General features: G+C 42.8%; 1 protein-coding gene and 2 pseudogenes across 4 annotated transcripts in view; 2 read left to right on the top strand and 1 right to left on the bottom strand.

The window, feature by feature from the left end:
* FUT8 (fucosyltransferase 8) overlaps nt 1-4075 on the bottom strand; it is a 228120-nt gene extending 224045 nt beyond the window's left edge. For 3 of the 4 annotated variants that reach the window (XM_036310038.1, XM_036310110.1, XM_036310101.1), the window contains exon 1: nt 2810-3299. The gene's annotated coding sequence lies outside the window, so the exon portion shown is untranslated. Of the gene's footprint in view, nt 1-2809; nt 3300-3974 lie in introns of those variants that run through there. The other variant, XM_036310074.1, reaches the window with a different exon arrangement.
* On the top strand, nt 1243-1685 carry LOC118656644 (annotated as a pseudogene).
* A 6733-nt stretch (nt 4076-10808) lies between the features above and the next one.
* On the top strand, nt 10809-10944 carry LOC118661006 (annotated as a pseudogene).
* The last annotated feature ends 2783 nt before the right edge of the window (nt 10945-13727 follow it).

The following is a 13727-nucleotide window of genomic DNA, read 5'->3' as shown; positions in this document are numbered from 1 at the left end:
TGTGGGAGGCAACTAATCAATGTGTCTCTCTTACATCAATGTTTCTCTTTCTTTCTCTCTCCCCCTCCCTCCTTTCCAGTCTCTCTAAAAAAATAAAAATAAAAATAAATGTATGTTTATTCTTGTCATAAAAATCTGATTTGGGGTATTTTAAAAGTTCAAACATATTAAGCTATGCTTTGCTTTGGCACTAGCTCCCCCTCCAGACCAACCTACTAATAAACTGCACTTTGAAAAAACTAAACAAGGAACACACGTTTTTCCAAACCACTAGCAAATTTCAAAATTCACCACTTTTAAATACATTCCAATTCCTTAAAATAAGTAGTTAAAATTTGTATCGAAACATTTCAGAATATAATCAGAATTATTTTTTCAAACCTATACATCTCAAGCAGAACTGACTTGTAGGAAAACAACTTCAAGTGACTCTTAAAATTTAAGAAGATCCTAAAGTAAATCTATGTAGTGGTATGTTTTATGGAAATTATTTGAACCACTATCCTAATAAACCACAATATATTCTTCATGTGAGATCAATACTTGATTAAAGCTACATTTTAGCATGTTTCTGCAGTCAATGCAAGTTTCATTCCAACTGTTCAGCTCTTCAAGTAGAATTCTCAATTTATAATGCAGCAAAAAGAAAATCCATGCTTCCAAACTACCCTTCTATTTTCCTTCTACTCATTTCTAACTCCCTACATTTTTAAATACTAAACTGTAAAATCACTATTCAAATGTTTGAATTCTCACCTTATTCTTACTATTGTATTTATAAATCAAGTAACCAAGGCTTTCTATACACATTTTATAGTGTATTTCACAAGGCTAGCAACTTACAGGGCCTCATTATTTTGGCATAACATTTTAGGTTGTTTTTAACTTGAAGGGAGAATACAATTTACGCCATTATTTCAGTGTAGCACTGTGGTGCTTAAATAATTTCTCTCCTAAAATGATTTCTATATGATTCACCCTTTAAAAGAATTATGCATAAAAACATAAAATTTAAGTTAAGAAAATAAAAATGCACTTAACCCCAGAACAACAAGGAAAATAAAAAACTAGTATAATGAAACCTTTCCTACAGTTTCTAAAGAGAGCCAAGCCAAAGTTCAGTCAATTACCTGTGATAAGTTTAAAATGCAGGAAGTAGATTGACACCTCTCCCTGCCTTTATCCAAGGCCTCAATCAAAAAGCTAATATGGAGACGGAGAGCTGCTCTTGCCACCACCAACATGGAGACTTTGTACTGACCCCCAGTCTTGGTGCTGGAATGACCAACCTGAAGCTGAAGAAGCCATCCTGTATGCACATGTCCTCGGCCATGACAATGTACACTCTAGTGGTAGTGTCTGACTTCCTCACACCAGAGAAATAATTTATTATGTTATCGTTGAACTGCTCAGTGTTGGCTCTATGACTGAGGAACATGGCATTAGAGACCAGTAGCTTTCTTGGCCTACAGAGTAAATGGACAATATATTATGGAAGGACTTGAATCCTGTTTACAATGGGAGGGTTAGGTTTCATAAACCTAGGCCAATCCAAATGCACCAAACATTCCAAAACTCAATAGATGTCTTCTTCTATTCACTGGATTCGCCTGTGTCTTATTGAGTTTCTTTTCACGGACAGAGTATTCGTGAGAATGCAACTGCCTGGCTATCTGATGGGTTAGAGTGCCTTTTGAGAAGAATTGTGGATAACAGATTTGTTCCTGTTAATGAAGTTTTAAAGACTCTACCAATCCTCTGATATGAAATATGGAAAAAAAATGAAAAGCAGCAGAAAACATAGGAAGCATATTAAAGCTCGGACTAGAATTATCTTCTTGGTATCAAACAAGACAAGCTTATCGGGGTTTTTTCCTGCCGACCTATACTGGCACACCATTGATGTTAAATCTCTTTCAGTTTTTAATTTTTAAAGAAAATATACTCCCATTTCTACAACTAAAATAAATAAATAAATAAGCGAGCTAATATACGGCAAAACGCTAAAAGCTCACCAGGGATGACTAACCACGACCCTGTCATTGAACTTAAGAGATGCACTGCGTCCCTGGCGTTCTGTGTTCCTAAAGATTGCAGTCCCCACTGTGAGAGAACAGGTGCTGCGACCTACCATCCATTCGCTCTCGCAGGACAAACCTCCTTTAACTAATAAAGACTCACTTCACCTCCCAAGTAAGTTTAGATACTCAAAAGCCGCCAGCTCACCATTTCCACATCAAGGGGGTGGAGGGTGCCCGGGCATCGCCCCCTGGCTGGGAGTGGGTCTGTGTGCAGGTCCCCCCGCCCCCGCGCCCCAGGTTTCTAGCCCAGGAACCCCTCTCACAAGCCCGTGAGGCACAGGCATCCTCCTCCTGGCAGTCGGTGACTACAGGGGCAGAGCTGCTGGCGAAAGGGCAGGTAGGTGTGCAGAAGAGGGACACCTCCTCCCCCGCCCCCATCTCTCCTCCTCTCCTCCGCTCCAGCCCCTGCCCGATCCAAGGATGCGCGACCCGAGGGCAGCGGCCGCCCCGCTCCGCGTCCCGGCCCGGGCGGCGGGCGCCCCTCACCCCCTGCCCGCGCCCTCCCGGCCGCGCCAAGGCACCCGCCGGAGCGTCCCGGGGGCTCGCTCCCCACTTTTCCCGGAGCGGCTGGGGAAGCAGCAGCACTTGCAGCAACAGGCCCGGGGATCGCCTGGGGAAACGGAGTCGCGACAGCCTCCAGGCACATCCCCGGAGCCTCGTCGGATCCCGCGCTTGCCCAGCCCCAGACCCCGACGCGCGCGGGGCCCGGCCCCCAGACGCCCCCTTACCCGAGGCGGGAGCAGAGGCGGTCTCCGCTGCTCCCCGGTCGCCGCCGCCACAGCCGCAGCCGCAGCTGCCCTCCGCGAGGGGAGTGGGAGAGGTGGCTGGGTGGAGGATGCTACTACCGACTGAAGGGAGAGGAAGAAACGGAAACAGGAACCACCGCCGCCGCTTAACGGAGCCTCCGGCGCCAGTGACTGAGGGAGAGCGCGAGGCGGCGCGAGCTGGACAGTCGCTGACAGCGCGAGACCGAGCGCGAGCCGGGTCTCGGGCGCGCGACCCCGAGCAGCGCCGGCCCCATTCCGCGGGGAGAGGAAGGAGACAGGCTGCCCGGGGGCTGGGAGGGGGCGGCGAGGGGCGGGGGCCTGGAGCGGAGGGAACCCGACCACTCCGGTCGGCCGGCGATAACGCGCGCACGCGCCGGAGCGGCTCTGACAACGAGAGCGGGCGGGGAAACCCAGGATAGCGCAAGCGTGAGCGCGCGGAAGGGGGCGCGCGCCCCTCGGCGTTCCCGGCCCGTGGGAGAGGGCGCGCATGCGCCGGCGCCTGCCACCTACGGCGACCCAGGCATGTGCCAGGGCTTCTCCCCGCCCCCTCTTGGCTGCGCCCTTGGATCGCTCACCGCAGCATCCTGGGGCAGGAGCGCCCCGGGCCACAGCGGGACCGGGGGAGCTCCAGCAGTGCAGCCGCTGCGCGCGCGGGCGCCGGCTCCAACGCGAGCGTAGGCCGCCCTCTACCGCTGGAAGGCCGGAGGCTGAGGGGGGCGCGAGACCAGCCGGGAGCGCCACCTCCAGGGAATCCCGCATTTTCGACCGCTGGGGCGGGACTGGCCCGCGCCAGTTCAGCCGCGGCCCCAAGGAGCACCTGGTACTGGAGATTGGGAGCAGGCTCTCTGCCACTTGTGAGGGATGATCGCCGCTGCCCGGCTGCAGCTTGCAACGCGAACATAGACTGGCACGCACCCACAACCGACTGGCGAAGCCCTACTTTCTCGTGTGAGCTGTTTCCACACTCGCCGGGTGTAAAGATCCCCCGCGAGGGCCTGAATTCGATGTCTGGCCTCTCCCTCGACCCGCGGCTGCGACAGCCCCTCAATGAGGCGGAAGTTTATTCAGTACGGGAAAGAGAACACGGAACGAAGGGGTGGGGGCTTTTCCTCAGGATGCTTCCTACCCGCTCGGACTCGGGAAATTCCTGCCGCCCGCGATGCAGAGCAGTGGGCCGAAGAGCTAGTTCACACCAGCCCAGACGGCGAGCTGAGACCCAGGACCTGAGCGCGCTGGCGGGGCACACAAAGTAGTAGCGAGCCGAGGCGGGGGGCACGGTGGCCAATCAGAACCGCGAGCTGCGTGAGTGGAGTGCGAGCCGACCAATCAGAAGGCGGGAAGATGAGCTTCCTTTACCGAACTCTTCCCGGTGCCTCCGGACCCAGATCCCAAGCCTGAGGTGCAGTGCTGCGGAAAAGCGAAATGATACCCTAAAACACAGAAGAATTCTTCCTCTAGACGTGGGTGTTTTGAAGTAAATGCCTTGGGTACAGATCCTAGAGCAAATAGCGGCGGCCTTTTAGATGCTGAGTGTGAAAAGGGTCGCAGAGAAGAGATTTAAGAGGCAGTGGACTGCCAAGACTGTTACCTGCCTCATAACGTTCATAAACATACAGTATTTACGGAGTCATTTTTAAAGGCCAGGAACTGTACTCCCAAAACACAAATAAGATACTGCTGATTCAAAGGAGGAAAAAGTTCCCTATCCCTCCATAAACTTAGCTTCTGAGGGAGGTTTGTGAGACCTTGTGACTCCAGTATTTATTGGCAGCCCTTTAAAAATAAAAGCTCTCCACGAAGTAGTTTACAGTTATTTTTATCATGAGCTCCCCGTAAGAAGGGAAAATTAAGACAAAAGTAGAGTGACTAGTCTAAGGTCAAAAAATACACTGGCAGAGCCCGAATTGTGTCCCAGCTCAGCTTAGTCATCGTTCAACAATCATTTACTGAATGTGTGGTTGCTCTCCTCCACTGAAGCCGTCTAGGCACTGAGCTTGTTCTAGTAAACAGAGCAAAAATACGCTAGAAGGGTAGCAGGCTATGGTGGTTGGAAAGGAACAGAAATTTTAGGCTTATGCCATAGCAAGATGGATTAAAGGCCAAAGTCTTATCAGTTGTACTCTAGATAATTTTTAGAAGTCAGAAGTGAGGCAGATACTCACTTTTTAGTTTAACAGCATTTTTTTTGAAGTATTTTAGCAAGCATGTTTAAAGCTTACCTTGTACAGTACTTCAAGATTTCCAAGTTCAAAGCTTTACATTTGCCTGAAAACATCGATTTTTTTTTTTAATCTGGCCTTCATTTTTTTCTTTCCAGAGACCTAGGGATTAAAATAATTATCTTCTCAAACTCCTGCTCAAAAAGAAAAAAAAAAAAAAGAAATATCTTCCCATGGGATGTTTGTTCAAGATTTAGTGCATTTTTAGAGTGCAGTATAATATATATTAAAATACCAAATAACTAGTGTCTCTAGCATATATTCAGAAACTAGACCTTAGGCGATTTCAGTTCTGCTCTGTTGAGTTAATGTGCTTCTCAGCCTGTGACAGAACACTTATCAAAGCCCTTTTCAGGACATGCCTAGGATTTAGCTACCACCTCAGAACTGGAAGCATTAGTTAAATAACTGACTTCTGAGAACAAACTACACATTAAGTCCCAGGCCAACAATGAATTTACAAAAAATTCACAACAGTCCCTGCTTTTAAAAAACACATTTCTCTTACTGTCTCCAGAGAGGAATGTTACTAACACTCTGCCTTTCTCTTAACAGGTTAAATTTCTGACAGAAAGTATCCCCACAGGTTCTATCCACATCACTGGCCACCAGAACGCATCTCTGTTAAAGTATGTTTTCTCACAAGCTTCGGTCTCTTTGTTGCTGGGCCCTCTCACTCTCTCTTCTCACCCCAGCTGTCTGTCTGTGCCTCACATCACTCCTAGTTTCAGGTGTTTGCTTAAGAAAGTAGAATGGTTCCACCACTTCCTCCACCACCACCCGCTCAGCAACTAGGCTTGAGACCTATTTTTGCTGATGCAAAAACTTATAAAGTTCTGCTCAGCGAAACACTGTAAAGAATATTCTTTATGACATTATACTGAGAGCTAATAGAAACTTCTAAATACATCGTATTCTTTTACGCAGCCTGCATCAAATTCTTAGTCACCAACCAGAGCTGTGCGGGTCTTGCGGGTGGAACAAGAAGGGGTCAACCATTAGACAAGGGAAAATATCAAAATGAAAGGGAGTACCTGAGTAGCCATTTTATTGAGATCAAAATTAATGAACACTACCACATTTCCAAAGTTGTGAACACCCAAAGGACAGCACTGTTACTGCTACATACAAGAAGGTGTGAACTTGAGAAAATTATTTTACCCATTTGGCTCTTAGTTTTCTCATCTGTAAAATGAAGGGGTTGGACTAGATAAATTTTAGTTGTTTGCCAGTCCTAAACTATAGATCTAGCTAGCTTGACAGTAACTAACAATGAAGTATGGAAAAACAGCCTATATTTTCAAATTCAATAAATGTTTTAAGCCACTTTTGAGCCATCTCCTTAAGTTGAAATTGTCTATCTACACCGGTGGTTCTCAACCTTGGCTGCATGTTAGAATCACCTGGGAATCTTTTTAAAATCCTGATTTCTGGGCCTCATCTTGCAGAAATTCTGTTTCTTTGTTACTAATGTTGTGGCCCCACCCCATAACAAAGAAACAGAATTTCTGGAAGATGAGGCCCAGAAACCAGGATTTTAAAAAGATTCCCAGGTGATTCTAATGTGCATCCAAGGTTGAGAACCACTGATCTACACCAAGCATGTCAAACTCAAAGGCTAACACGGGCCTAATAAACAAGGTTTAAGTTTATGTGGGCCACAAAAAAACAACAGCTTCAATTTTCATAGAAACATAGGTTTATTTTGATAGAGACATGCTGAATACAAAGGGCTGAAATGAGTAATTGTTAACATAAAATAATATAACATTTTAATAAAAATTAATATTTTTTCTTGAATATTAACTTACCAGACACTGAATCACTGCACAAATTAAGAAGCATAATGCAAATAAACCTATTTTTCTTGTTCTCCAAAAGCGAAATATTCCCTGTTGCGCACACCAAACAAGTCCGTACAAGACTAATGACCTGGCAATTGGCTGCTAAAATATCCACGGCTAGTATTAGTGGAGAGAAATGGTGCGCCTGCACATAAGGCATGTAATGGAAATGAATGCAACATGGTTATAATAATCAGTCATTAGCGAAAGTTGTAGTTCGTTATTAATAATTACATATAAGAGGATATTGTAAAAATTAAGTTATGAAATTTTTATTAAAACATTTCTTACGTACCGTTATATTGGCTGGGCCGCAAAAATATTCATCGTGGGCCGCATGTGGCCCACGGGCTGAGAGTTTGACATGCTTGATCTACACCCATTCATTAAACAGCCAGAACCAATCATTCCAATCAGAAGAATAAATGATTGATTTAGAGCAGTGGTTCTCAACCTTCCTAATGCCGCGACCCTTTAATACAGTTCCTCATGTTGTGGTGACCCCCAACCATAAAATTATTTTCGTTGCTACTTCATAACTGTAATTTTGCTACTGTTATGAATCGTAATGTAAATGTCTGATATGCAGGATGTATTTTCATTGTTACAAATTGAACATAATTAAAGCATAGTGATTAATCACAAAAACAATATGTAATTATATATGTGTTTTCCGGTGGTCTTAGGCGACCCCTGTGAAAGGGTTGTTCGACCCCCAAAGGGGTCTCGACCCACAGGTTAAGAACCTCTGATTTAGAAGCTGATGAAACTAGACAAACTATCCCTCCCTGTACCTTGCCTCCATGGCTGAAATGTCTCTCTTCTCCTTTGGGATCAAGTATCATATAGTTCACACTATTGATTTCTTATTCAACATCCACTCCTAAATTTTCCTTATTGAGTTGCTTGTTTTGTTTTTGTTTGTTTTTTAGGTAACTATCCAACCTCCAGCTACAAAAGGGCAACTCAATTAGCCTGAGTCAATCAGTAAATGAATTCCCTGGTCTGATAGAGACTTGTAATGCTTACCCTGTCACATGTCACATTCTCACATGTACATCCCTGCCACCCCTCCCCACTTGTTCTTGGCTGGGCCATGTAACTAGTTATAGTCACTAATCAGTAGTGGGTTGTGGGTAGAGGCGATATGTGTTACTTCCAGGTAGAACATTTAATTGCAAGTGTAAGTTCTTACAGTGTTTACTCTGCCACAGCCTCAAGACCTGTATTGTTGAAGATGATAAGCTTTTGTCAGCCTAGGTCCCCAAGAAAGGATAATGTAGAATAGCCCACCTCTCACTCTCATCAAGTCAGGATGATTGGTTTGAGTAATAAATACATCTTTGTTATTTAAGGATTTTTTTTTCTTTTCCTTTTTTTTTCTTTTTACTGCAGTATGACCTAGATTATAAGTTATGTTAGGTCCTAGACTATTCTAATTAAAACACCAGAAAACCATTATAGCCCTGTAGTAAACTAGCCCAATCAGACAAAAGGGAAAGATTTTTAGTCCATATTTAGAGAAAAGGATTCTCTTTCCTATCAGGTATGAGCAAATCAGCCTATAACCCAGATTGCCACAAGAGTAATTGATCAAACAGAGAAAAAAAACCTTGATGATATGATTGAGCTGATGGCTATATTGCTCCTAAAGGCTATTCCTCTCTAGACTTCTAATTCTGCAAACTAATAATTCAGTTTGTTTGTTTCTCCATAACATGGTAAGCAGAAATATATGTTTATCTTTGTACATCTTTAATTTCATCAAGGTTCCTAACATAAATCTAGCAGTGATGGCGAACCTTTTGAGCTCGGCGTGTCAGCATTTTGAAAAACCCTAACTTAACTCTGGTGCCGTCTCACATATAGAAAATTTTTGATATTTGCAACCATAGTAAAACAAATATTTATATTTTTGATATTTATTTTATATATTTAAATGCCATTTAACAAAGAAAAATCAACCAAAAAAATGAGTTTGCGTGTCACCTCTGACACGCGTGTCATAGGTTCGCCATCACTGATTCTAGCTCAAGAAGCACTCATAAAAATTCTATGAGTTAAAATTTAAAAAATATAAAGCTCACCATCTTGTCTTCAGAAATAAAATATTACCTGCACTAACAAGGGGAAAAAGTAGTTTGATTCAACCCAATCTTTTTACAGATGAAAAAAATAAAACCCAGTTTAAGATTTATCAAGTTCATATGGCTTGCTATGGCAGAACTGAGGGGGAAAAAATAAAAACTGCTAATTGTTTCATCAAAAATGACCATAATTTTCCACTCAAGGTAGGAAAGTAATGAGACAGTATATTGCCCTGGTAGTTAAAAACTTTGAACTTACTTACTAGCTATATGATCTTGGACAAGTTACTTAACCTCTCTAAGCGCTGGTTTTTCCATCTATGCAGGACAATAGTCTCTAGCTCATAGAGTTGTGAGGAATAAATGACTCAACATATAAAAAAAACACTTAACATAATGCCTAACATAGTAAACATTCTATATATTGCAGCTCTATCAAATGATGTTTATTCATAGCTAAATCAATTTTTTACATTAAGATTGATCCTGTTCTCCTTTATCATTCATATAATTCAGATCCCTGACCTGTGTTTTTTTCATCATGTATAATTATAGGATAGCCTATACAACTGTATAGCCAGCATCCACCTTTCCTATAGGAACTCCTCCCATTTCCACACTTCTGTTACATTATGGCAGCAAAAGAAACCATGTTACTACTAATTGTTCCTTGGCCCAGCTAATTGGTCAAGAGCAGAACACCTGACCCAAGAGGTGCCAGGGTAGCCATTCCTCCAAAATTTTTAGATTTTGGAAGAGAGGTCATCTTAAGCCTCACCTAGATATAAAATATGGGAGATGTCACTAGACATGTTTTTTGCCAAGTGGAAATACACATTTTGTATTGAGAGAATAAAGTCAATGGACAGAGGGAAACAGAAAAGGTGAAGACTATGTCTTTATTATACTTACTGGAATTCTCAGTTCCAGGTTTTCTTGACCATTGACAAATCTCTGTCTTTCTTTCTGCTTTGGCTTGTCTCTTCCAAGGGTTTCTCCCATTTCCTTCCAATATTACTCCCCAATAATTCCTGATGGCTTTATTTGAGGTGCAATTAATGCAATGATATGTTTTATTATCTATATATATAAAGGCTAATATACTAAGTGTCCAACCATCCGGGTAATGACGTCACATAGCAACGTCACTTCCTCTCCCTAGCAACTAGTCTCCTTGCAGTTTCTTCAGCCCAGGAATACATACAACTTGCTTTATAGCCAGGTGGAAAAAATTTCACACTATAACCAAATGTCTGTGAAGCGTTTTCCTGTGCCTCATCTCATTTGATCCTCACAGAAGTCCTGGAGTAGGTAGATAGGAGACTCGGTGGAATCCTATTTTCTTTTCATTAGCCAGAAAACGGAGATTTAGAAAGCTTAGAAACTTGACCCGACTGAAAAGAAGTAAGAAATGGTGGGTCTTGAAAGTAACTTCAGGTTTTCTCACTGCACAGAATATAGTCAAACACTGCTGCAGTTAAATATTTTACCCTTTGTTCTCCCTGCATGATCTACAGTAATAATCCGCTTCATGTTGGTATTTACTGCTGTGTTGCTGACAATTACCTGAAAGAGAAGTTGAGGTGCTTCACTGGACTGGAAAAAGGTTCGCTAAATCAGAACAGGTCTAATTAAGCAAATTTATTCTATAATATAAAAGGCTAAGTTGACTTGCGGATGCACGATACATATAAAGCTCTCACTGGTGCCAGTTGCACATATGTTTCCATCTGTCATTGTCGATCATGAATTTGGTTGACACTTCTGTTATAGAGAAAGGGCGAATAGCAATATTAAAATATTTCTTCCTAGCGCTTCTCGGCCTTTGGGCTAAGATCAAGTGTAGTAAAATATTTCTTCCAATTAATTTCCTTTCAATGTGCACGAATTTGTGCACTGGGCTATTAGTTGTTATTATAAAGTAAACAATAAGAAGAGGGAAAATTCTTGGATCTATGATCTTTATTAACAACTTGAGTGATACCTCAAAGAATATGATCATCAAGTTTATAAAAATTAATCAAGAAACATTTATCAAATACCAACTATATGTAAAATACCTGTGACAGAAACTTCAAATTACCTACCTATATCTCTTCTTTTATTCTTCCATAATAACCAATCCCTAAGTTTTAGATGGTCCTATTACCACTCAGCTAAAATATAATACTTTCCAGTAACCTTGCATGGGTGTAGCCACTAAATTTGGGCTATTGATATCTAAGCAAAAATGTTGTATGGGACTTCTGTTTTTAAAAAACATCATAAAAAGGAAGGGGAGCATGGACACTGTGGCTCGGTGGTTGAGTATGGACCTATGAACCAGGAGGTCATGGTTCAATTCCCAGTTAGGGCACATGCCCAGGTTACGGGCTCAATCCCCAGTGTGGGGTGTGCAGGAGGCAGCCGATCAATGATTCTCTCTCATCATTGATGTTTCTATCTCTCTCTCCCTCTCCCTTCCTCTCTGAAATCAATAAAAATGTATCTTTTTTAAAAAGGAAGGGGATATAACCTTCTTACCACTTCTCTCCATCCTGTTACCTTGACATGATGTCTGACAGGTGCCTTCTTGGACCATTTATAGCTCTTCAAAAACCATAAACTAAAGCAAACCTTTGTGGACACTATTGTTACTATCTGATCTAAATCCAGAGTCAAGATAACATGAAAAAGAAATAGGTGATTGACAAGTTTTCTGGGCCCAAAGGCTGAATGCCATTTCAGGTCTGTGGTACATGCCATAACACAACTGTTGGTATTTAAAACAAAGAGTAAAGGTCCTAAAAACAACCCACTATAAATTGTGTTGACACAATTTACAAGTACACTTGTAATTCACATAAAGTCAAGTGGAGCTAACATATTTATTTCAAGGCTAATCTTTTAGTTTAAAACATACTCCTGCTCGTCTGGGCTCTTACACTGACATGTCAAATGGCTGAAAAGTCCATCCAACTTACTTGAGTTCTTTAAGGTGCAAGGAACCAAGTAACTCAAGTTACTTCAAAGAAAGGAGGACTTTGAACTGTTTTCAGTTCAAAACACATTAACTGAAACTTACCTGGGGCTGAACTGCCATCAGATACTGAGGCAACTGGAGACCTCCTCCTCCAGGTTTCCATCTTTCTCACATTCCCCCAGATCATTTTCTGCTCTTCTCTCAGTACCAACAGACTCCCATTCATCTACACTAATAAAAGAGAAAGATGCAAATTGACTGTACCTTTGCAATGCCCACCAGCCAATCAGGAGTGACTATGCAAATTAACCCAACAAAGATCGGTTAATTTGCATACGCAGGCATTGAGCGGCCAGGGGCGGGGCGAGACACTTGCTCCAGGCCTCTGGGCGGCGTGGGAAGGCAGAAAGGTGGCTCCGGGCCGGAGCAAAGGCGGTGCCTGCAGCCAGGGGAAGGAAGGCCCATTCTTGCATGAATCTTCGTGCATCGGGCCTCTAGTATATATATAATTGATTTCAGAAAGGAAGAAAGGTGGAGAGATATTAACATCAATGATGAGAGAGAATCATTGATTGGCTGCCTCCTGCATGCCCCCTACTGAGATTGAACCAGCAACCCGGGCATGTGCCCTGACTGGGAATCGAACCATGACCTCCTGGTTCATAAATTGACACTCAACCATTGAGCCAAACTGGTGGGGCCAGACTCTCATTCTTTATTTCACCTTTAGATTTTTGCTTGCTGGTAATTTATGTTTTCTTATCATTTCGTCTTTTTCATGGCATGACACAATCTTAACTATCTAATTCTCAGTTTCTTGGTAAATGTTCTCCAGAGAGGGAAATCTTATTGGGTCTTAATCTTTTTTTACTAAGTCACATCATAGGTCATCTAGCCTTCAGACAGGTATTAATTCTGCTCCAGACTTCTGTGGCAAGGTGTTGGTGGCTGCCTTTCAGCAGGGACTATGGGCTTGAGCATTGCAGACTCTTTAGTAGAAGTGGGAGGGGGCAGACACAAGAATTGACATCTCTGATACCCTGTTATACTCCTGTATCTTGCTTTCCCCTTCAATTTTCTACAACTCTCCTAATCCCTCTAATATTCACATACAGATTTTACCACCCTCTCCCACCCTCAGTACTTAGCAATTCAACTCAGTCTCAGCCTTCATATTGGCCTTTGTAAATTCTCCAATGTGTTATTTCCAATAAACATTGGTCCTGGTTTTGTTTATGAAGTCAGGTGGACTATGTTGGAGTTACTCTCCAAATTGACTATCCAGCTTCTCACCAACCAAATGAGTCAGCACCCTTACACAAGGTGAACTCAAGAGAAATAATGAATTATGTAAATGCAATAATTGCTCCTTTTAAAATCAGGAAAAAAGTGAAAGCTCTATGATAAGGGGACAAAACTGTATTCACATATGAAAGGCATACTTTTTTGTTGTTGTTAATCCTCACCCGAGGACATTTTTCCATTGATTTTTAAAGAGAGTGAGAGGAGGGGGAGAGACATCAATGTGAGAGAGACACATCTATTGGTTGCCTCCCACACACACTCCAGAGCCAGGGATGGAGCCCGCAACCAAGGTACGTGCCTTTATTATTATTATTATTATTGATTTCAGAGAGGAGGGGAGAGGGAGAGAGAGGTAGAAATATAATGATGGGCGAGAATCATTGATTGGCTGCTTCATACATGTCTCCTACCAGGGATCAAGCCTGCAACCCGGGCATGTGCCCTTAACCGGAATCAAACTCG

Source organism: Myotis myotis, unplaced genomic scaffold, assembly GCF_014108235.1.
Source record: "Myotis myotis isolate mMyoMyo1 unplaced genomic scaffold, mMyoMyo1.p scaffold_m19_p_1, whole genome shotgun sequence".
Taxonomy (NCBI): domain Eukaryota; kingdom Metazoa; phylum Chordata; class Mammalia; order Chiroptera; family Vespertilionidae; genus Myotis; species Myotis myotis.
This window is presented reverse-complemented; position numbering and strand designations above follow the sequence as displayed.